At 40.0% G+C, this 23,057-nt stretch overlaps 1 protein-coding gene and 2 long non-coding RNA genes across 3 annotated transcripts in view; 2 read left to right on the top strand and 1 right to left on the bottom strand.

Annotated features, from left to right (window-relative positions):
- Positions 1-23,057, bottom strand: part of LOC124349671 (endocuticle structural glycoprotein SgAbd-3-like) — a 192,971-nt gene that overhangs the window by 124,202 nt on the left and 45,712 nt on the right. The window lies entirely within an intron of this gene.
- LOC124351032 lies at positions 1,727-21,064 on the top strand. Its single transcript, XR_006921336.1, has 8 exons — positions 1,727-1,821; positions 6,385-6,520; positions 10,646-10,772; positions 13,073-13,183; positions 14,120-14,187; positions 14,556-14,700; positions 20,718-20,831; positions 20,917-21,064. It is a non-coding gene; the product is annotated as an uncharacterized LOC124351032 (long non-coding RNA).
- Positions 9,093-9,998, top strand: LOC124351177. The gene is made up of 3 exons (XR_006921429.1): positions 9,093-9,477; positions 9,598-9,681; positions 9,755-9,998. It is a non-coding gene; the product is annotated as an uncharacterized LOC124351177 (long non-coding RNA).

Genomic DNA, 23,057 nt, shown 5'->3' with positions numbered 1-23,057 from the left:
GAGTAAATCAATTTGATGACGGCGGGGACGAAAAAGGACAAATTGGAAAAGATGATGCCCAGCAAGAAAATGTTGCGCGGCTTTCTGTGCAGCCGGCGGAGGCGAATGATGGTGACGGCGATGGATACGTTGAGTGGAATTCCGATGAGGCAACACGAGAAATTCAAAACTGTTAAAAGAGTGTCTATTTGAACGGGATTAAAGATGTCTCCGCTCTGAGTGAGGACGATTTCATCTCGATTGCTGCTGCTGTTGTTCATTTTTAACGTTTAGTTAAGTCGGTTAATCCTAAATTGAGACGATTTTGAAATTTTAATTTTATTGGAAGTGTTGGGTCAGTGAAACGACGTACCTTTGCGTGAGAATGTCAGGTGAATTGAAGTGTTAAGGGGCTGTCTTGTTTGTTTGTCACCTACTCTCGATGGATTCACCGTCTCATGTGTCTCGACCACAATTTTGCCAAGTTCTCAGGCCCTTTGCGTGACTGGAAATTGTTCTTGTCCGCGCTTATTATTTTTATTGCGAGTTTGCGCGCAGGAGCGAAACAAATTGATTATTCGCAATTTGTCACCTGACAAATGTGTCCTTATCTTTTTCAGTGGAATTCAAATTTGGCGCGCCCTTATCCTGGTGTACATTTGCGGCACGCTGATAGGAGTGTGACCTTTTAATTTCACATCATTTTCTGCTGATGCTGTAAAACTTTTGAATCAAATTTCGTTTGGAAAAAATCAAAGAATTTGTTGACCTAGTTCCAGGTATCTTGAGAGTAGGGGTTATGGAATTAAAGGAGTCTGGTTAAGGGAGTCTGCTGAAGAATTAAGTTGCATAATTCTATAATCTGTCGGGATCGCAGTCTGTGTCACTCTCAGGGGTCAAGTAGGCCTTTGTCAAGATTATCGAAACTCTTTAACAGGATTTTGACGAACAGCATTTGTTATTCTACTCATTTAGTTTTTATTTTCCATGTTCACAGCCTAAACATTTTCATTTTCTATTTTGTTTACAGATAGGCGATATAATAATCTCGGTTCAGTATACTTCCGCATGTGATATTAACTTCAAATAGCAAATACCATTGGTATTAATTTGTTTATTAGGCCTTTGCTTTCTCTGCGAAAATGTTGGTAGGATATTAGTTGGATTAGGAAGACGATAACCTATTTCTAGAGTCATAGCGATAAAGAATGAAAATGATACCCGAGTGCTAGCTGTGATTGAATTCTGTGCAAGCTCAGCAGCTCCCATAGGAGGAGCTTTAACTGAATCAAACAGCAGATTGAATGAAGTACAGGAGAGTCGAAGCGAGGAAAATAAAGGCCAATAAAATTCCCGGGTGTGTCTCTTAGTCGATAACTAAATCATTCACAAAAGCTCGGGTTCATTCACATAGTCTTTTAATAATTTTTTTTTTTTTTTTTTTTTGCTGGAAGTTTTTTAAGTTTAAAGTGTTAAAATAACTTTTTAAATAATTAAAAAAAAAAGGCTGGAAGTGTCATAATTATTTGTATTCACAACGGACCACGGACGTTTGTATTTTGCTGAGATAAGACAAAACAATATTATTTGTAGTAAATGCCCACGGTTTATACGACATTTTATTTGTTACTCAGTTGTAGCGTTAAATTCATTGACATGTCAGTGCCGCCTTCAACTCTTTGTTCCTTAGCAAAAAGATCAAGGGGCTGCAAACAATGTTAATCAGACCCAGCTCTTATAATGTACGGCGCCATCCAGTTCATTTGGCTGCAATCGGATTGGCTAACGAGTCGACACGCCAGAAAAATGGACACGAAGACGGTGGGAGGTAATGCCGTGACGGTGAGTGAAGTGACCCCGATGATTAGAGTCCGAGTCGCCTCCATTTCCATTTGGTCTAATTTCTCCTTATTCACGTGAATGACGTGAATGGACATGGGCGTCATTGGAATCGAATAATCGCCTGCTGGGATGGCTCGTTCGACCGAATCGAAAACAACATTTCCAACATCAAAGATGTTGACGTTTTGAATTTGGCCGTCGTCGTTGGTCGAAGCAGCGTAGCATTGGGATTCACTCAGATGGTTTTTCGTTTGCTGGTAGACGATGACGTTCAGCGCTATGCTCGAGGCGAACAGGACGGTCAAGATGAGCAGAACAATTTTGACGTGAACGAGCTTCACCTCGCAGCGGAGAGGAACCAAATCGAAGATGTAAATGAACTTTAGGAGGAACACGATCAACGTCGCGCTGAGTAGAACGATGGCGCTGGCCAGACGAACGGTCATCTTTTCTCGATGGAACAGCGGATGGTTGATGGCCACGTACCTGTCGATCAGGGCCAGCAACATGTTCAAGGAGAGTAGAACTTGCGGTACGCCGACGAGGGCCACGTAACTTTGACAAAGAAATTCGGACGAGTAGAAAGCCCAGTAAATCAATTTGACGACGGCGGGGACGAAAAAGGACAAGTTGGAAAAGATGATGCCCAGCAAGAAAATGTTGCGCGGTTTCCTGTGCAGCCGGCGGTGGTGGATGATGGTGAAGGCGACGGACACGTTGAGTGGTATGCCGACGAGGCAGCACAAGAAATTGCCCATCATTAAAATCGAATCGATTTGAACGGGATTAAAGATGTCTCCGTCCTGAGTGAGGACGATTTCATCTCGATTGCTGCTGCTGCCGTTGTTCATTTAGTAGGTACAGGTTGATTCTTTAGAGAGATTGGCAATTTTTTAAAATGTTTGGACTTGGGTCAGTAAAATGACGTATTACCTTTGCGTCAGAGTGTCAGGTGTAGTGGAGCATTTAATAGTTGCTGCAGCCTCGTATGTTTGTCATCTTCTCACAATGGATTCACCGTCTCAAGTGTCTAGACTACGTTTTTGCCATAGTTTTGTGAGGCCCTTTGTACCGCTCAAACTTTTCATACGAGTTTGCGCGCAGCATCAGGAGCGAACAATTGAAACATTTTTTTGTAATTTGAGACCTGCCAAAATTGATGCTGCTCTTTTCAGTATAATTCAAATTTGGCGCGCCCTTATCCTGATGCATTTGCTGCGCTCTAATACGAGCAGACCTTTTACTTGCACGTCCTTTTGTGAGGCTAATCAGCGAGAACTCTTGAATCAAACTTTAAACACACACACAAAAAAAAGATCTTGTTGATCCAGTTCCAGGTATAGTCCCAGCAGCGAGGGCGGAGTAAAGCATTTTCAGTAATTATATCATAGGCAGCGTGCCGATTCCTAAGAAACACTCGAGGGGTTGCTAATAGATTTCGTCGCTCTATTCTCTGAGCTAGGCCTATAGTTCTGAAAGCATATATGTAAAGCAAATCAACTTACGAATCATATATGTAGGCTCAATGCAATATCCGTGACTAAAGTTCGTATCACCGTCATTTCTGCATATTTGTTCATAGTTTCAAGTTAACGTTGAAATATATAATACTACTCCCAGCAGATTTGCACTATTGTGTTGCATTTAAAGTTGGTTGGATATTACAAACAAGCGCAGCATAATCTCCGATCCGCTGACAATGCAAATGTGCCATGTATAGGCAGGGCAATTTAAAACAAACTTAAAAATCTTAAATTTCCCCATGGTATAGCCTATATCTTAGAATATAAGACGCCCCCTTGTTTTTATTTTATTTTTTTAACCACTAGCGAAAAATTTGCTTATTTCAAAAAAAAAATTCGTCTTCTTTTCGTTCCCCCGGCGCTTAATTCTTTTCTGCCATGTTGACAAAGTGGATCGAATTCATTTGTCGTCCGTTATTATTATGACTAAAGTAATCGTCATTTGCCCCCGATGTGTTTTTCCTCTTGCTTCGTTCGTATTATAGGCTAATCATTTTTCATGGGAACGGTTTTTTGTATTGTCTACAATATGTCTACTATAGCAAACAAAAGTTCAAAATGTCGATATTTTTTTTTTTTAAGACACTGATACGAAATCAAGAAAAATGAAGAGGACATAGTAATAATCGATGCAACATGTTTGAAGCGAGGGAAACATTTGAATTTGGTTTTGAATCGTACAACTCCCGCCCTTTTTATATACCGCGGATTGTCGAACCGCTAAAGAAAATTTGAAACAGAGCCAGAAATAAAGCAAATAGCTCAAAATATGACGTGTGGACCATTCAGGTTTTTGGTGAAAATAACAAAGATTAAGTACATTGAATTTTATGGTGCAGCATTTCATTCATTTCATTTGCTGGCACGCGCCCACGTTTTCCTTAGCTCGTCGTTTCCTATCAGAAAAATGAGTGAGCCGTAAAATGCGGGAATCCACGTCAGATTGCCGCACTGCAACTCGCCCATGGTAATTCGACAAGCGAAAAAAGAGGAAACGAAACCGACGCTCACGTAGGCCGTGACAACGAAAGAAGTGACCCCGACAATCAAAGTCCGGGTGGCTTTGATCTCCGTTTCGCTCATCAGATGATGATGGTCCAGGCTGTTAATAATGTCCGGGACGTGATGAATGGGCATTGAACGAATATTTGACGAAAGATCGTCCAGCGCGACGCTGCCTCGAGATTTATCCGCGAAATCGTCGAGTTCCACCCATTCAATGTTTTCACCTTCGGCGGCGGCGGCGGCGATATGCTCCTGAATTTTGAGTGTCTGCCGGTAGACGATCCAATTCAACACGGTGCAGATGGAAATCAAAAGGAACAGGACGGTCATCAGAGTTATAGTGTGAACGTTCCATATTTCGCAAAGAGTAGAGCTCAGTTTTAAGACGTAGACGAATTTGATGAGTAGCGCAATCAATGCCGAGCCGAAAGTGACAATGGCGCAGGCCAGACTGGCGGTCATCTTTTGCCGGTACCACACGGGATGGTTGATGGCCACGTACCTGTCCATTAAAGCTAGCGACATGTTCAACAAGAGTAGAGCGTGTGTCAGGCCGATAACGGCCACATTGGCTTGGCAAACCGATTCGATGGGAACCGATTCCCAGTGAATCAATTCGACGATGGCCGGGACGAAAAAGATCAGATAGGAGAAGGTGATGGCCAGCAGGAAAATGTTGCGCGGCTGGTTGCGGAGCTGGCGACTGCCCGTGATGGCGACGACGACCGACAAGTTGAGCGGGATACCGATGGAACAGGAAATGAATTTGGAAACGATTAGGAAGGTGTCTAAATCGAACGGGAATTCTTCAACCGTCGTGATGGAGACATCTTTTTGGTTGCCGTTGCTGTTCATTTTGAATCAGCTTCCACAATCAATTGGGTATAGAGCCCTGAAAATGAGGCCGAAATTCAGAACCAGATGGTTTTTCTGTGGTTGCATTAAAGATTTGTGTCAATTAAATGCGGTACCTTTTTCTGTTGTCAAGTTGGAGAGAATTGGTGTCAAGTTTTCGAATCGCCTTTTTTTTTCCGACTCATTCAAAGTGATGTCTCGATGTCTGTGATGCTGTCGGTCCACTTTATACCTGGGTTCGTCGTCGATTTGATTTTGCGCATTGGGAGGATGCGCAGCAATGGATGAGAAGATCACAGCACATCATTTCAGCAGTGACAGCACAAGCCGGACACTTTTATTTCAGAATGTTTAAGTCGTTCATTTGTATATGGTTTTATTACCCAAAAGGGGTATTAAATTATTATTCCTGCCTATTCATCCCCCTCGGTTCCTGTGCTGCGGGGATTAGCATATTCATGCACGGACTATAGGCTACGTGTTGAATGCGATCGATCTTTGTTATTTAGTTATTCACAGTTTTCAATAGGCTTTTGATATAGTGTGCAGTGCGCATTATTTGTCATTCTATGCACCTCGTTTCAAATCCCAAAAGGCTGTTCAAACCACTTGAATTATTGTTGGCGGATTTATTCTTTTCCCGTCCTGTTTCTCATCACTTTAGCGGCTGATTGGATTGTTTTGCTGCTGCTGGGAAAGCCTTTTTTAAAAAACTTGCCAACACGAAAATAATCTAGTTTTCCTTGTCGCAATCACGAAACGTCCACACATAAGGTGATTGCATTATTTATATATACGGTACTAAAAAGGTCGCGAGTGTTGCATTTTGTGTTTGTTATTATATCTCAATAAGGCCCACCGACGTTCTGCATAGCAATGGAGGGGAGGCCCAGCGGGGTGGGGGGAAAAAAACGAGAATAATAAGTATATAAATTTTATTGTATCGCCTAGTTTTGAAGAGTTTCCGCAAATTAAGAATATCTGTAATCAATCACGTATCACCGTTGTTATCTTCAGCATTCTAAACATTTAAGAATTATTTGTATAGGCTAATATAAATATCGATCCCGCTGTTAATGAGGGTTATTATATGTGTTGCTTGTCTCAGAAAACAAACAATTCAACCATGCAACCATATCACTTGAATCTGCTCACAAACTATTTTGCTATAAACATGTAGGTGAGGATCAGTAGCCATGGTAACTGCTGTTGCCACAACTGTCACAGACACACAGTGTAACCAGCCACAGAACGATGGACAACCTGCAACAGTCCGATAGATGGGAATGCAACACGACACAACTGACGCTGTTAAGGTATGTTGATAGATTCCTATTTATTCGCAGTGAGGTCGGAGTGAGGTATTAAATATAGTTACGTATTTTAGTTAATAGTTTTTTTAGCATGGTAAATCAATGAGCAAGCTTTCACAGAACTACAATATGCGAGATTTCTGTGGGCAGGCCCCCACATGAAATTTGTAATTCCCAATATTATTATTTTTAAATTATTTTATTATTATTTTTAAGAAAAAGCTTCCGCAATTATTTCTCGTGACCGTTTTTTTTTTTTTACATTTGGGTAAATAGCTGCCAGGGTTCGCAGTATATATTTTTTTCTTTCATAGGCTATATATAGTGCGCTAAATGATCTTGTTATTAACTTTAGTTTACTAACAGCGAACTAAGGAGACCTGTATGTAATAATAATAAGGGCTCGACCAGAGACGATCAGCAGGGAGATCATTTAGGTTTTTTGTTATCGAAAAATTACCTATTTTCTGTTCTACAACTTGTATTTCTTCTACTACTGCGGGAGTAATACAGTGAACATATCACATTGCGAACACAAAGAATATAGCTATAGCTATAGCTATAGGCCTACCGCGACCCGCCTACCCGAAGTTATTACCAATAAAAAATTGGTACGGGGAGACGTGTGGTCTTAACCTTATGATGGCATTTCAATCTTTACGACTTGACTGTTGATTGCTGGTAGGGCCCTTTCGTTTTGAGATTCAATATCTGCACTGCTGGCCAGCAATTCAATCCATTCAACATTTGCCGTTTCAAGAACTGCTGCCGAGTTGTTAATGAATGGTAGACTGCTGATGGGCTTTTCACATTGGTAAAGCTTTGTTTGGACGTAGCCGATGAAAAGCAAAATGGCACAAGATACCAACAGTAGGACTAAAACTGTGCCAATCAGGTTGGCGTGAACACGCCACACCTCACAGTGAGGAGTCCGAACTCCAACAATGAGGACGACCTTGATGACAAACAGAATTGATAATACGAAACTGAGAACGACAATGGAACACGACAGACTGATAATCATCCTCTCTCGATACCAAACGGGATGGTTGATGGCTATGTACCTGTCGGTCAGGGCTAGGGCCATGTTCAAAAACAAGAGTATTAGAGCGTGTGGCGGTCCGATAACAGAAACGTGGGTTTGACAAAGTGATTCAGCGGCCGATGGACGCAAATCCCAGAAAATCAATTCAATCACGGTAGGCATGAAAAAAGACAGATAGGTCAACATAGTATTCGGTTGATGGTTCGCAATGTTTCTTCCCGATGAATCGGCTGATGAATTCAGAAACTATATCATCACATTTCCCAATCGATATCCCAATCGATGTCCTGCAACGCTTTATCCGTCGTACAAAGACCAAGACCCTTCTGATGATATATATTGCTCTTGTTTATTGAATAGTCTCTTCTGCTATTTTTGTACTCTTGTGGCCAACAAGATCTAGAACGATTAGAAATATATTTAGCCTATTTACGCTTCGAAAATGCAAACAGAACGATAATCGTATATACATATTCAGAAATCAATTCCGCGAAGCTTACCTTTTGCATATAACTAGTTAAATGAGGATAGGAAATCAAAGTTCGCTTATTCAGTTATAACCGGCTTTCAATGCTTTCATTTCTCACCCCTATATAATATTCCTATCTGAAACTCCTTTTTTTGTTTCTGACTCACCACAACGTGAATATATAGTACACTAGATTGTCGCTGACAATTGTGCAAGTGCAACTCACCCGATTGGGGTTCGTGTTACTCTACTTCATTCGCGTATTTCCACTACGTTCGGGTGTGACTAATAAAAGGCGCCTTGCGCGCGAACTAATACTATATACGGTACATGAGCGTAATTTCCCTTGCGCGCCAAAATATTGAAATGCGCGCGCGTGGGTTAACGCATGGTAGTAACCTAACCTAATACCCTAACCTAAACACGGATGCAGCAGGAGTAGCCTATATAGAAACCACCAAGCGGTCCGACACTCCGACACTCGAAAAGCTTCCAAAAAGCCTTGGTATTTTCTTTGTCGGATTTTTGCTTGTAAAGAATCCAAAACCTTTTTTGACTATCGCTGGAAACAAACGCCCATTTTCTCAAGGTTTTTTTATTTTTTATTTTTTATCGAAAACAAAAAAAGAAATGTTTTCTTGAGAATAGTTGGGGGAAAAAAACCAGTATTAGTTCGGACATTTATCGATAACGAACGTTTTCAAAATAAGAACTTTCAAGAGCGTTCATTCACCGATTAAGGTTCTCGATGCCATTACTTTCCTGATATGAATAGAGTTTTTTTCGTTTTTTTTTTAATTATTATTATCTATATTCTTTAAATAATTGAATAACTGAATTTACCCACATTTGTTACTCTTAATTTTTCTTGTGATTTAGTAATGTCCGTTAGAGTTCATTGATTTATTGCGACACATTTGATCTTCTAAATTGCTTTTGAAAGTGGTTTAAAATTAAACTGTAGTGTTCGAATACCACATTTTTGGAGATATCAGCATATTTAAGTTATCCATCTGTGGATATCAGAAACAGTTGTGAGAAAAAAAGGTGATATAATCAAAGGTGGGTGCGGCAACACTGCTCATGTTTTTTTTTGTTTTTTTTCCAACATTGATTGACATAATTCGTAGTTTCCCGATTCACGGGTTCAATTATCTTGTGCTGCCTGCTTGTCAGTGTTATGACGTAACCTTTTACTATAGCTAAAGTGTGATCGCAGTTAGTATTATATACCAGTGGTATGGAGAGACACTCTCCATACCCGTGGTTATACGTTTGCGCGCTTTTGGAGTTCAGACCCTTCCAATAGTTTTATTGTCCGCTTTCGAACCCTGTCCATTTTTTTTTAGCTTCAATTGCGAAACGTTTCAGAGAATTTTTTTTTCCCTTTTTTCTTTTGCTATTTTTTCCCTATAGTTGTGGGAGAAACTTATCTGGACTTAAGAGGTGAGAGACTCAACTAAATCAAATCCAATTTGATCCCAAATAAAAAGACAATGGCAGCTAAAAATGAAGTAGGCCTATTATCCTCTATTAATGTAACTTTTTCTTTTTTCTATTTCAAAGTGGTAATAGGTAGTCAAATGTAGCCATGGCAACTACGAGAGAACTAAACTTGATTATACCACACTTCAACTTCCTTAATCAAAGGTATAAGCTTATTAGTAATAATGTATAGGCCTATATATAACTTTATTTGAGAGGTTTTGTCTAACATCAAAAGCGCCGAGAGAATTTCATAAAAAGGACATTTTCGTGTATCCAATAAAGCGGCACAAGGGCAGTACCCTCGAGTAAAATTTCTGAGTCGCAGATTGCGATTTAATAACGCCCAAAAGTGATTAAACGAGACTCTCGGCTGGATTTGAGTTGCGTCCGAGGTTCGTCTCTTTAATCAATAACTGTGAGTTAATAATCGCCATCGGCATCCACAGGAAATGTCCTCATCTTCTCCTCTATCTGAACTATAGATGGTAAAATAATGGTGTTATTCAATTTATACTCATGTGATGGCCTTTTCCTTTATTGCAGTCGCGGATTGTGTCCAAATGAAGAAGCACACATCGAATCAAGTGTATTTCGACCAAAACGTTACACAACATTCCAAACGAAAGAGCTGTTGTCGAAAAGTCATATCAGCAAATACTAATTGATGGATAAAAACAAAACAAGGAAGGTAATTTGCACTCCACTCGTAGTTAAGAAATCATATGTCATGCTGCAGATTATAGTACGCAAAGAGATACAATTTGATGACATTATTGACTAACAATGAAACTAAATATTTTTGCTATTTTGTCAGCCCATCAACATTATAGTCTCTACTCCTCAATTGATTCAAATAGTGCGAATAGTGCCAAGTTAACGTTGAAATTTTCCACAGTTTTGCACTTTTTTTTGTTTTCAAAGTTGGGTTGGGCATATTATAAACAAGCAATTCACTTTCCGTTTGAGAAATAAAACAGTTGTCAACTGCAACTCGCCATAATATTTAGAGTACGGGATCTGGTTGATTGAGGATATAACTTTTAAATTGCTAGTGTTTATGCAATATCGCACTTGTGTTGTAATTTAAAACTTTTACTTGAATTGTCATTTAATTCTTTTATTTTAGAGAAGATAATAAGAGCCAGGCCGTGCATATCCCGGCAGCTGATCTACCGGTGTTTCATATTATCTTCGAGGCCATTCTCCGTGGAAACCAGCATATGCGGTTGTACAACGAGACAACTCCTAATCAGGTATATAGAAATTTTGTTTCCACACTTTGTATAGATATTGCGTTACGTATAGTAGAACAGAATTAATCCGGTAGTTTGCAGAACTACTGTAAATGCCACCGTGATTTTTTAAAATAAGACATTCGGTGTTCAGGTTCAGTGTAGAAATGAATTGGCGATTACATAGGCCATCAGGACATTCACACGAATTTACGTCGTATTTTCCAGAGGTGTAGGCCTATAGAATAAAACGTTTTCTTTAAGCGCAAGATTTTCTAATTTCACAAATTTGACTTGGTACCTGATCTGCTTCTTTTATTCTGCCAAATTATTTCCTTGTCAAAGTTTACAAAGGCAGGGAATTAATCTGTGGCCTTTCACATGATTGGCTATATTATTAGCATTCGTCCTTTTTTTCCCGGTGTATTTTTCCCCTCGGTGTTTCGTTTTCAAACAAAATTCAAAATGTACCTTTTTTTTTAAGACACTGATGACACACACGACACTGATAGAAAATCAAAGAAAATGAAGAGAAGAGTAGTAAAAACAAAAATGCAATTTGAAGAGGGGACATTTGAATTTGGTTTTGGATTCACAATTTACCGCTTTTATCAGATGGTAAAAGCAATCGGGAAATTTTGAAAAAAGAAACAAAGTTCAAATTTACAAAGATTAAAGATGCGCATTCGTGGGCATGTAAGATTTTTGTCAAAATAACAAAGAAAGTTTTAATTTGCCTTACTGTTAAAATTGGTTAATATAGTTCATTCAATTTGGCATGTCCACGTTTTCCTCAGCTCTTCGTTTCCTATCAGAAAAAAGAGTAAACCGTAAAAAGCCGAGCCGACAATGACCAGCAAAGCAGATGCCAGACTGGCGGTCATCTTTTCCCGGTACCACACGGCGTGGTTGATGGCCACTAGGCTACCTGTCGGCCAGCGCTAGCGACATGTTCAACAAGAGTAGAAGGCCGATGACGGCCACATTGGCTTGGCAAACCGCCGATTCGATGGGACTCAATTTCCAGTAAATCAATTCGATCATGACCGAGACGAAGAAGATCAGATAGGAGAACGTGATGGCCAGCAAGAAAATGGTACGCGGCTGGTTGCGGAGCTGGCGATTGCGAGTGATGGCGACGACGACCAACAAGTTGAGGGGGATTCCGACGCAACAGGAAATAAATTTGGAAACGATTAGGAAGGTGTCTAAATCGAACGGGAATTCGCCCAGCGTCGTGATGGAGACACCTTTTTGGTTGTTGCTGCTGCTGCTGCTGTTCATTTTGAATTTTCTTGAATTTTCTACCGCAAATATGGTAGAGCCTCTAAATGTTGAATTCGCAGAATTATTAAAGGGTTTTTGCATAATGATTTGTTTTAAAGATTTTGTCAAAGTACCTTTTTTCTGTCGTCAAGTTGGAGAGAATCGTTGTCAATTTTTCCGACTCATTCGAAATGATGTCTCGATGTCTGTGATGCTGGTCCAGTTTATATATATCTGGTTCTTCATCCATTTGATTATGCGCATTGCGAGGATGCACAGTGGAGAAGAGCACGTCATCACACACGGAAAGGATCATTATTATTCTGTCTCATTTTTTTTTCTCAACTTTGCCTGTGTGGATCAGTTGTAGGCTAATGGGAAACTCTGGAAACGTAAACGAAGCATTTGAATGCGAATTTCTCCATTATTTAATCCAGTTTTCAAAAGGCTTTTTACAGTGCGCATTATTTGTTAATCTATCGTTTCAAATTCAAGTGCGCTGTTCAAACTACTTGAATTGCGCGGGCGGATGTTTGTTTGCAATCTTTTTCCGTCTTGTTTCGTAGTTTTGCGGCTGATTATTGTAGATTATTGCGGGGAAAGCCTTTGAAAACTTGCCAATACGAAAATAATCTAGCGTTCATTGTCTCAATCACGAAACGCCCACCCAAAGCGATTGAGTGATTTTGTGTTTGTTTACCTATAAAAGCCCCCCGTTTCTGCCTAGCAATCGGATTATTTTTTCTATATTGCTAAGTTTTGAAGAGTATTATATCCTTCATTCTAAACATTAACAAACATTTATAGATCCCGCTGTGTAGGAGTTGCCTGTCAGAGAGACAAACAAGCTGAGATGAGGAGACCTGTGTGAGCTGGGGGATCAAGTGTGGGATTATTGTGGGGTGAAAGACCTGATGGTATATACTCTCCGGGATTTTGTCACTTTATGTTATAACTTATCATTTTTTCCCAATTAAGATTTTGTTCCCTTAACAGAGATGTAATCTCTTCTTAGCCACTTGAATCTGACATCATCTTTTTCTAAACATATGCAGGTCTGGACCCAGCCCATCAGTAACCATGGCAACTGACACACGGAACGGCGGTGAACCGACAACAGTCGGATCGATGGGAATGCAACACATGACACACTATCAACTGTGAAGGTAGGTTAGTTTCCAATTTATTAACAGTGACACATCAATTAATGCTGTCCTTAATTCTTTGCTTCTTGCGAGAGATTACGAGAGTAACAGCTGTGGCGTAATTATTGCTTCCAAATTGCTGCCACTCGAAATCAGGTTATCTTAAATCATTTTAACGCGTTGCATTGTAGTCGAGAAAATTAGCCACACACTTACAGAAAATGTCTCCTCTACCTTTTTCTATGGGTTGACCTGTTCGGTGTCTGAATTTGTAGCCTTCTTCTGAATTGCTCTGGGAGTATGGCTATCGTATACTGTTACAGTGTTACCCCAGTGACTATGTTGCGATGTGTGGGGGAGTAATAACTGTCAGAATCGTAATAGATCACACGCCTTTTTCCTTTAAGAGCGCGGTATGTTCGAAAAAGAATGCTTTCATTTTTAATTGTGAGATCTACTTTTCATTTGAACTCGACATGATTCATTCGCGGAAATATATTCCGATAATCCGATTTCTACGAAATTAGTCATGAAGGAACTGCACATTTTGTGAACACCGTCTCTCTGATGAGGAGAGTGCTTTGTATTAATAGGGCGAACGTTGTCATGTTCTTTGCGGAGTAGTACGTCAAGACACCCACGTCATTTCCCAACACGTTTACTATCCTTTGCGATTGGATGAAGAGAAGAGGCACAATGAAATATGATACGCAACAAAAAAAAATGTGGGAACATGTTTGTATTATCATCTCATACCGTACTGAGTTTTTTTTTCTCCAATCATTTCTGTTTCCCGTATCGGCTCGCCTCTGTTCAATCTTTGATGTTGCGCTGGCTCTGACCATTTTTTCCTTTTCAATTTCGCTTTCATATTGGGTTGAATTTTTGTGTGAGTTAACGGTACATTTTCTCCCAATTACTATTTTTTGTTTCATTCTTTATTTATACTTGATTTAGGGAGGACCGCGATAAGATGGAGACGATAGAAAGGCGAGGTCATCTATCCAATGTCTAGCCACCCAAAAGTACGGTGGCCATCCAATACCATTTTTATTATTGATCTAATACTAATGGATCTATGGCGTTATCAAATTCGATGAAATAACGTAGGTACGATTGTCAAGGGACAAAACGGCCCAACAAAGAATGAAAATTGTTATTGTTTTTCGATTAGTTTTACCTGCTGTTGTGAAATTCTACTTTCTATCATTTGATGGCGATAAGAGATATAGCATATGCATAAAAATTGTGGCGTAAATTTCAACATAGTGGTGTGCCAAAGCATTACGTCAAAAAATAGTTGCCTCAAGTCTTTTTCAATGTTTCGTGTGCCGACATTTCTTGTTATGCAATAAAAAGACCATGTTTTCATGTTTTGATTGTATATTGGCAGGTGCGACGAAGATATGGCTCATCTGCTGTAGTTTGAATCCTCGTTTGCTGACACATTGGCAGTCGTGGCGGATTCAAAACGGAATGACTGACGCAATTCTTCTTGAAAGGAATCACAGTGACATCACTACTACTCAGAACAAAAGGTACATTTTATTTTGCAACATTATTTGCGTGCGATAGAAAATGAGTGATATTATGATAGTAAACACTAAAAAACTTTCACGTGCATCGTTCAAGCGAGCAACAATTATATTTCCAAATATTTGTTTTGCATGGTTTTGCGTGAATGGGGAAATGGACAAATGGTTTTCTGGTTACACAGCCTAGACGGGGATTAAAACGATTAAATTGTCATATTATCAAATACTTTTGCAGCATGCTATACTCTTATAGAGTCTTACCTCTTTAATGTTTCTTACAAGAAATGTGATAATATAGGGCTGTATAAATCGCGGCAGTCAGACTCAATTCTTTGACGAGTGGCACTATTCTAAGAAAGTTGCTGCATGAAGATTGGCCAAAAATAAGTCGACAAGCAAAGAAAGATGCATTAAAAATCAGGGCCAGGCAGGACATTACGCAGAGGAATGCCCCATCAATTACTATTAGTGTACGGGTGAATGCACATCGAGGTGACGGCACTGATGGCGTCATTGTGAACTTCGCTACTTCCAAGTATCAAAGTTCACAATACCGTACTTCCATTTGAGGGATCTCTTTCGTCATGTGTCGTCTTTTTTAAACGATTTAACACGATACATGATGTAAATAGAGATATTATAATAATTATTATTATTTTGATGTCAACTAGCCATACTTCGCAGCGTAGGATGCCCAGACGAAAGATGTAGGCAATTTTTAGGAGAAAAACCGTTAACGTTGAACAGGTGAGAATTAAGAAAGCGGCTAATTGGGTCGTCATTTTCGCTCGATGTAACAGGGGGTGACTAATGGCTAAATATATGTCAGTCAAAGCTAAAGTATGTTGGTCAATAAGAGTTCTTGCGGTACAGCTGTTACAACGGCCACAGGTCGGTGACGCAGGGATTCGACTGGTAGCTTCGAGCTCGATTCGACCCCAGTAGATCAATTTGATTGCTGTCGGGACGAAAAAGGACAAGTAGGTTAAAAGATGGTAAAAGCGACAATAATGGTGAAAGCGACAAACCAATTGAGAGGGATTCCGATGGAAAATTAGAGGCTCTTAATAATCGCTGTTATACGATGTCTACGTTGATGGGGTTGCGTATTTCTCACTGAGGAAAACTTCCCTTTGATTGGCTGCTATTTATTCTTCACTGCGTCCTATAATTGCTGCTCATTCAGTTACAGTTGGTCCTAATTAATTTGAAAACGTTGCAGTTAATGAGACTAGCCTAACACCACTAAATGTGACATAGTATCTATACCTTTTCGTTTGTTTAATATTAGGTTGACCTTTTTGATGTCTGAATTTCTAGACTTTTTCGGAATTGCTCTGTGATGCTGGATGTGATGTGGATGTCTATATCGGGCAGCCGTCTCTAAGGATGTGCTTCCTTGTGGGTGAAGCGGCAACTTCCCGGTTGCTGCTTTATTTCATTCTGAGAAATTCAGACACCTTGTTCCTGCCTTGTTCCTACAGGAGTTTGCGCGCTAGAATCAGAAAAAGAAATTTCAATCTTGCAACCTGCTTTCTATTTGGCGCTATTTGGATTCTGCAATGGAAATAAGTGAAAGTGAACTTGGGTCTCTACTTGCGCGTAATTTGATCTCGATTTCTAGGATGGTATAGTCACTACAGAACTGTGCGTGCTATTAATTGTATAAATTTGATAAAAGGAGTGCACGGGATGCACGGCAACCGACGACCGAGATGGCAGATCATATGAAGAATGAGTATTTCTGCATCCCTTTTGATTCGATTAGGACTAGAGGCGATATCGAATCTACTCTAAAATTTGAAATCTTACTTCTTGCATTAATGCATCACAATAAGATATCAATTTATGTTTCTGGCTTATCCATTTTTTTAAATCCAGGCTTTTCTATTTTAGTAGAGGCTAGCCTCTTCAATCTGGGTTGAGTAACTGTTTGGGGTCTGCTGGTAGACGATCAAATTCAGTGCCGTGCAAATCGAGTCGTGGAGACATCTTCTCGATTAACGCTGATGTTGCTGTCGCTGTTGCTCATTTTCAATTATCTGGTACACACAATGCAGAATGAGAGAGTTTTGCGTGGTTGCGTAAAAGATTTTGGTCGACAGTTGCCTTTTTCTGTCGTCAATGTGGCGAGAATTGTTGCAAAGTTTGTTGAGTTTTCTATGCCGCTATTTTTTGAATCGTCTTTTTTTCGATTCATTCGAAATGATGTCTCGATATCTGTAATATACCGGTCCAGTTTAAATAGGTTCGTCATCATCCATTTGATTATGCGCATTGAGAGGATGCGCCGTGGAGAAGAGCACGGTGGTACCCCCTGTATAATTTTCCAGTTTTTCATATTTGGTTTAATACCGCGTCCCAGAGGATCATTATTTTGTCTCATTTCCTCAGCAATTGCCTGTGTGTAATCAGGTGTGTAATGGGAAACTCGGTAAACGTTAACGAAGCACTTGAATGCGATTTTCTTAGTTATATTTTGTATTCAGTTTTCAAAAAGCCTTTTTATAGTGCGCATTATTGGTTATTCTAATGCCATCAAACCAAGCACTTGAACTCCACGGGCGCTTATGTTTGTTTGCAATCTCTTTTCCGTCTATAGTTTCTTTATTTCTGCTACTGGTTTATGGGTTGTTTTGTAATAGCTGGGAAAGCCTTTGAAAACTTGCAATGATACGAAACAAAAAATAATCTAGTGTTCATTGTCTCAATGACGAAAACGCCCACACAAAGTGATTGCACATATACGTAGCTCGAGTGATTTGATGTTTATCTAAAAAATCCTCTCGTTTTTGCATAACAATTGAGAAAGAAAAAAGAAAACGGGATTATTTTTGAACCCTTAAGTTTAGAAGAGCTTCCGCTCATTGAGAATAATCACGCCTAACAGCGTTGTTACCCTTCATTATAATTGTACCTTATCATTTTTCACAGTGAATATTTTGTTAGCTGTTAGATATCTAGGCCCTCGGTTTTCTCGGTGAATTTCTGTTTAGTTTCTATTTATTTCGTACGAGTTTTCGAGATACCAGCACTTAATCAAATAAGAATCATTGATAAGCTCTTGCAATATAAGGCAAGAAGCCATCTATGAGCTAATTAAGCTTTACGATGAAATGTTATTGAACCACTTTTTCATGGAAAATTCATCAAGCAGAGTATATACACTTTTTCTTGACATTTTTAACTTGGCTTAGCCTACTTTATAATGGCATGTAATCTCTTCTTACATAGCCACGTGAATCTGACACCATGTTTTTTTTTTCTAAACGTGTATAGTTCTGGAACTCAGCAGCACTTCAGTATAATTATTCTAATTATGGTAACACTTCAGTATAATTATAACCATGGTAACTGACGCACGTAACGACGGGGTGAACCTGCAACAGTCGGATCGATGGGAATGCAACATGTCAGCACAATCAACCCTGCTGCGAAGGTAGGCATAGGTTTCCGATTTATTTTTTTCACGGTGACGTATCATATATGGAAATTACTTTGTTAGGCAGAAACGCATTTTAGTGATAGCAGCTTTGCAGATATCTTCGTCCATTCAGTGGGAACGGTTAACAGTAAAAATTGACCCCAGATCATTTGTTTGGGCGGGGAAATGATTAGCTACAGATTTAAATAATCTTTAGACATATCTAACGATTATGCGTGCTGATCATGCGGCATTGAACTCCTTGTTTCTTACAAGAAATATGATTGGGCCGTAAATAGCGGGAGTCAAACTCAATTCTTTTACAAAGGGATCCATTCTAGTAGTAAAGCGACTGCATGACGATTGACCGAAGAAAAATTCACAAGCTAAGTAAGATGCGATGAAAATGAGGGCCAGGCAGGGCATAACGCAGAGAGATGCCACCCCAATCACCAGTGTACGGGTGGCTTCCATTTCCATTTCACTAAGTTTTTCTCTATGGGTGTGAATGCACATCGGGGTGACGACAGTAGATTGGTTGTTAGCATTGGCTCTTCGGCCTATTAAATCTCTTTCGTTCTGGGTCGCTTGAAGAGTACGGGAATCACGTAGGAGAGTCTTTGTTTGCCGGTAGATGATGATATTTAACACGATACATGGTGCAAATAGAATAATTAAAACAATCATGTGTGTTTTGACTTGGATGAGCAGCCATTCGCAGCGTATGGTGCCCAGTCGGGCGATGTAGACAAATTTTATGAGAAATACCGTTAACATTGAACAGGTGATAATTAAACAACCTGCTAATCGGTTCGTCATTTTCTCTCGATGTAATATAGGGTAATTAATAGCTAAATATCTGTCAATGAGAGCCAACAGCATGTTGGTCAGCAAGAGACCTTTCGGTACAGCTACAGCGGCGATGAATGCATGACAAACCGATTCGACTGGGTACAGGCCCCAGTAGATCAATTCGATTGCGGGTGGGATGAAGAACGACAAGTAGGACAAGATGATGGCCAACAGGAAACAGTTGCGCGGTCGGCATCGAAGACGTCGATACCGAGTGATTGTGATTGCGATGGACGCGTTGAGAGGAATTCCGACACAACAGCAGAGGAATTTAACAATTACTGAGACGATGTCTACGGTGATCGGGTTGTGTATTTCTCCATTTCCGTTGAGGACAACTTCCACTTGATGGCTGCTATTCATAATTCCCTGCGGTCCAATTGCATTAGGTGATCCTAAATAATTTTAACACGGCACAGTTAAGGCAATTATAGCCGTATACAATTATAATAAATAGCAGCCCTATACCTTGTTGTTTCACAGGTTGTCCGATTTGATGTGGGATTTTCTACGATTTTCTTTGTGAGTGCGATTGTAGGTATATCGTTCTGTATTCTCAAAGGACGTGTCTCGGTGTATGTTAACGCGGAAACTCTGCGGATCTCTCTTTATTGGTTCCCAGTACACCTTCTCCCTTTACGAGTTTGCGCACTATAGAGGGGGAAAAGCTTCTGGCAATTTTTGACATCACCACTGAAATCAGGAGTTAAAAGGTAGCAGGAAATGTTTTTTTAAATTTATTTCAGGAAATTAGGATCCCGTTTTCTAGTACTAACGTCATCACTTTGATTTTTAAAAAAAAGTGCTTACAGATCACGTGAGGAATGTATCGAGATGTGGGTGGATCTGATCCTTTCTCCATACCTCAATTTTATTTGGGTTGTTAGCGTTGATGGTTTTAATTAATTGATTTTTGTACTGATTCAATGCGCTGAATACTTGATCTATATAGCGTAATCAAAGTGACGATACTACCCGTGAATTTTTGAAACTCCATAGAGGCACGCTACTTGCATTAGTGAGTATATATGTAAAAACAATGTCGTTTTCGTCGGTAGCATTTTTCTCATCCTTAAATGTTTTGGCCTAAATAATTTTGGTGAAATTATTGCTGTAGCTACATGTTTCGTAATCCGTGGTCCAATGCGCTGCACTCGCGGCAATCAAAACTTTGGCCATTGCTGGGAGGCTTTTGACGAATCTCCCATTTGCACTGTTTGTTATTTGTCTTGTCTCCCGCATATTGTTGTTGTGTTGAACGAGAATATTCACTTTTAAATTTCAATTCCGGGTATATTTCGCTTATTTTTCCGGGCTATTTCAAGTGCCGAATTTGAGATATCGCTTCATAGTTTTCTTTGTGGGCAAGTTTGGAGTTTTCTCTCGCAATGGGTTGCACCGAAAAATAACAACGAGCGTTAAACATTGTATAACCAAGTACTTAACCTTTCCGAGAAACAAGTGTGATGTGGAAACAAACGTTATGCTAATACAGCTATAGGATTATGTAAAAGACTGATTTTTTCATGTTTTGATTTTAGTGGCAGGTGCGAGCGAGGGAGTAGCAACGCTGATAATATTATTTCTGTATGAATAAGGGAATAAGAGTCTGCTGCAGAATTAAGTTGTATATTAGTTCTTATTAAATTTGCGTCCATTTTTTTTCTCGTTCAACATTTGTGATTTAGTTTTTATTTTCCATGTTCACAGTATTGAACATTTTCGTTTTCTTTTTTGTTTACAGGTAGGTGATGAGCAACTGGCAGTGTGAGGTGATTTCTTCGACGGTGAAAGATACCTATAGCTGAAAAGTGTAGAGCCTATGCAGATTTCTGTAAAGCTTGGAAATTCAATTTCGGTACGTACGGCAGTTGTAATGGTAAACTGATTTTCTGCTCACCTGTGAAATCGAATTGAAATGGAAATTTGATATCTGTCCGCAGCTCATTGATCCCTAGAAGAAGCTTTGATAACTACTTGACCGAAACGCTACCAGTCATCATCCCATGCACATCTTCACCTGGGAATTTCCTTTCCTGAATTTTAGACATTCGACTGAATGGATCGTTAGTCGTCTTCCAAAAAAATAAATATAAGGTAGGCGTCTCTATTTACATATTTGAATCAGTAGTTTGGAAGACAAGGCTTAGCAATGACAACTTGAAGAGGTATAATCAGAGCTATAGAATACTGGTAGCTACCGCCACTCATATGGCGAGCCCGAATCATATGGAGCTCAGAATCAGCTGCGTAAAAAAAGTATGAGCCATCGTCAAACTGCGCAGCGCCAGAATAATCCAAGTTTCAACTGTTTGAAAAACGCGCATCATTAATGCAAGGACATGCTTGTTTAAAAAACCAAAAATGGATCTCAAGGTCTCAAGGTTTGTATGTGGTGTGTATTGCGACCCGACATTACACACAATTCCCGATGAAATAGCTAAGGTTAAAGTCACATAAATAATTGGATAAAACAAAGATGGTTTCACAAGTAACCTATATCCTTTGGCACAAAGAGATCAAAATTTAAATGACATTTTATTGACTACTATCATTGAAATTCATTTGTCTCATCCGTTATTTGTCAGCCCAACATTAGTTCTTTGCTTCTCAGGATCAGTAGGATTGGGAAATAGACTGCGGGAAACAGCATGAGTTCCCTCAAATAGGGTCCAGTCCAGTTGTAATTGCTGCACTCGGATTGGCCATAAATGAATCGACAAATGAAGAAACTGGAGGCCAGGATGACGCCGAGACAAGTGACGATGAGCGAAGCCACTCCAATAATCAAAGTCCTAGTGGCTTCGATTTCCATTTGGCTGAATTTCCTCCGGCCCACGTGAATCGACATGGCCGGTCCAGCATTTGCAGATGGATCGTCGCTGTTGCCCGGTGACCCTCTCACATTTCGAACGGATCCGTCGCCGATGATGATGGGCCGCCCGGCAGTCCAATCCATCCCGCCGTCGTAGCTCGAAGGTGACAGAGTTCGGCTGTCGCTCAGGTGCGTTTTAGTCTGCCGGTAAACGATCACATTCAAGGCGGTGCACGAGACGAACAAAATAGCCAGGATCAACGTGATGATTTTGATGTGGACCAGCCACATCTCGCAGCGGATGGTGCCCAGACCGACGATGAAAAAATGGCGGATGGTGGAAATGGCGATGGTGACGTTGAAGGGGATTCCGATGAGACAGCAGATGGATTTGGTGACGATCAAGAAGATGGTCTCCCTAACATCCACCGGATTGTAAATCTCTCCGTTGCGAGTGAGCACAATTTCTTCCAGACTGTAGTTGCTGCTTCCGTTCATTTTTTTGAATTTGGCGCCTTGGTTAAGGTATACTAGCTAATAGGTGGGTTTAAGAATAAGTGTAACGGGGTTTAGGAACTAATCAGTTTGGCCTTATCGCAATAATATTCGTAGGTAGTGACTTACATTTTTGGGCTGGTTGTTGGGATGACGCACTTGTCACTTTTGTTGTCGCCAGCCGAATCGCCATCCAAAGTGTTGTCCTGTCGACGGAGAAAATGGCCAATTTATAGGTTCGGTTTTACCCTTTATTCAACATCCGTGAGTCTGCGCACTAGTGTGAAAAGTCGCCCAAGACGAGGGCATCTTATATAGTTGTTACATCAGTGATCGTGACATGACCTAAATCATTTTGAATTTCATCCATCCAACGACAGTGTTGTGTAATTTGTGTGGACTGCGCCAGTTCCGCACACGTTGAGACGAGACTGAAAACTAAAAGGCTTATTCCTTTTACCTTGATTTATCGTTTGCAGCCGGTGCTTCACTAAGATGTTGATCTTGTACACTGGACACTTATTCCAAGACAAACTGTGAAGGTAAATCGCAAAATAATTCAATAGCTATACCGATGGGTGTGTATATGGCCTTGTGGACTACTGCACGTCACGTCTTTCTTGTAGTACTGACCTCGGTAATCGTGTAAAATTTGAAAGAGTACATTTACGTAAGTGATTTCTTTTGTGTGATGTATTGTTGGGCATACGTCATCGGAATGATATTAGTTTTTTTGGACAAGGTAGAATATGATAAGCTTGTAATAGTTGAGGT

This window comes from Daphnia pulicaria, chromosome 1 (genome assembly GCF_021234035.1).
Source record: "Daphnia pulicaria isolate SC F1-1A chromosome 1, SC_F0-13Bv2, whole genome shotgun sequence".
Classification (NCBI taxonomy): domain Eukaryota; kingdom Metazoa; phylum Arthropoda; class Branchiopoda; order Diplostraca; family Daphniidae; genus Daphnia; species Daphnia pulicaria.
Note: the sequence above shows the minus strand (reverse complement) of the source record. Positions and strands in the feature narration are given on the sequence as shown.